We start from the raw sequence: 2,691 nt of genomic DNA, 5'->3' as shown, positions 1-2,691 counted from the left end.
TACCGTGTTATGTGATATATGTTTCAGGTATCAGCGAGGGTCGCGGGAAGGCGCCGGCATGATTTGTACACACTGGCAGAAGATTTTGTGTTGAGATACTGGGATATGTTTTATTGTGATGACATTGATACATGAGATTTTGAGAATATTATATGAGATTTATTATGTTTGAAAAATGAAAAATTGTTTTAAAATTTACGTCGTTCCAATATATATATATATATATATATATATATATATATATATATATAGAAGGATAACTATGAGATATATGGATTTTAATTATCATATATAAAGTAAAAATAATTATATAGTGATAATTATAGATTTTATTAAATAAAAGAGTTAAACAAATGATAAACACTTAAGGCTAATGTTTTAGTGAGCTTTTATTATTCATCCTTAGTTGGTTAAATTCGGTTACCCCGAACCTATAGCGTTAATATTGCAAGAGCCAAAAAGATATGTATAGATCTATACGGGGCTGACACCCCACCTTCGATTGCTAGCTACAATCCCGATGGGATAATTTTCTTCATATACAAGCGTTAGTCGACGTTCGATGAAGTGTCGTACGGGGGAAATATTAGTCTACAACGTCGATTATGAGGGTTCATGGTAATACAAACCTGAACACCTTAAGGAACCAACTACTTAAAGGGACGCCTTCGAGTAAGTAATATGATAATAGATTAGGATTGGTAAAATATCCTAAAATATATTATAATAAATTAGGATTGGTAAAATATCCTAAAAAGTATTTTAAGTTAGGATTGGTAAAATATCTTATCAAGGAAAGAAATATTTTTCTAAAAGAAAAAGGATTCTTAATGAAAACAATCGAATAAATAAGAAAACCATAAAAACCTGTGAACTCACCAAAATTATGTTGACATTTTCAAAATACATGTATTCAATTATTCTAATTTTTCAAATGCTTTTATCATTGTGTGAAAAGGATTAGAATTGCATGTGACCGAAGTTGTCAAACAACTGTCAAGAACGTTCTAAGGTTTTACTGAAGAATTGGTTGCTTGTGGACAGTGGGAGTATGTTATTATTAGGACAGACCATAGTGATATTTTCTGGATTGAGATGATTCTTGGTCGGAATGATGGTCATATGGGAATATGAAAATGTTTCAACAATGGGAGTTGCTTGTTAAATCTGCATCTGAGTTGGAAACTTTAATGCAAGAGAAGTATTCTAGGAGTGTACCTTTAAATTGAGACTTCATAACCATGTAATTGTTTATAGTAACAAGTTCCAGTGGAACATTTTTTAATGTCGAAAGCTCAGTCTCTGTGACTTAAGAACCTTTACATCACATAAAGATAATGCATTTAAAGATGAAATTAAACTACATCTTAGATAATGATAAGAATTTGGAATCCTCAATTGAGCATCACTGGACTAATGTCGAATCGATCTATTCACAAAGTAAGGACCATTGAAAGGCGTAATATACATGTTTATAACATGACATGACTGATGTTATCTAATTCAAGTGGTTAGTTGATTACTCGAAACATTATACAATGAATAAATTTGTAATTGTTATGGTGATTAAAAGATAGAGATTTATTTATAATCAATGGGTATGATATCATATTCAATTTATTTATTATTATGTTTCACTTTGCATGTTTTACTTCCTTGAGTAATTTAAATATTATTCAAAATTCCACAGTCGTTCATATTTTTAGAAGTAAGTACTGAATTAAGACTGTCATGAATTGATTGTAGATTGTCGATTGAGGTTAAGACATTGCAATTGGAATTGCTACAATATTCATGAGTACTTTGAAAATAGAGATTTTAAGTATTGAATAAACCCATGCATAGAGATTACTACATGGATTCAATCACAAGTAATTCTAAGACAATAATATCTTCTATTCTTAAGGCGGAGATATATAGTTCATAGTTTACAAATCAGTTGTGCATTGCTTTGCTCAAACACATTTCATAACTGGATGTTATAAAGGGTTATTCCATGTGTGATTTGATATGTAAATTGTATGACTATACAGTCAAAGTAATTCGTTCCTTTTGCCTTAACGGGAAAAAGCGATATTTGTGGGCCCTCGGTGATTTGAGTTAATTTATAAGAACTAGGCATACTTCATACTAAATTGATGTGTTCGATTTTGTAGTCTGAATTTGATCACAAATAGGGAAATTAGGAAACAGAATAAATGAACATGAGGTTGATCTTTTAATCCATGACTCTGTTCATACGATATATTATTAAACGAAGGAATAATTGATCACTTATCTTAGCGCCAACATTTGATTTGAATCAGAGTTCAACAGTGGCTTTGGAAAACACTCTTTGCTATTTAGTTCAAGGTCTATACTTGAAATTGTAGTTATAGACTTATCCAAGTGGGAGACTGTTGGATTAAGGTGTCTAAGTCAGTAACTAAATTGGTATATTCTTGTAATTAGAAACAAAGTCATTTTTGGGTTTCCCTCATAACTAGAATTTGATTAGAATGACATTTGTAGAGAGAGGATAATTTATTAGAGTATTATATGATTAATAAACTAATTGGAAATTATGAGGAAATGATTTGTTAATATATTATTTGATTAATATATTAATTGGAAATAGAAAGTTGATTTGTTAATTATAAATTAATATGAAATAAATTAGAATTGATTATTAATCATAGTTAATCTGAATGT

The sequence above is a fragment of the Lactuca virosa genome, chromosome 8, assembly GCF_052849685.1.
Source record: "Lactuca virosa cultivar CGN04683 chromosome 8, Lactuca_virosa_CGN04683_v6, whole genome shotgun sequence".
In the NCBI taxonomy this organism is placed as follows: Eukaryota; Viridiplantae; Streptophyta; class Magnoliopsida; order Asterales; family Asteraceae; genus Lactuca; species Lactuca virosa.
The sequence above is the reverse complement of the archived record's forward strand: the minus strand, read 5'-3'. Positions refer to the sequence as shown.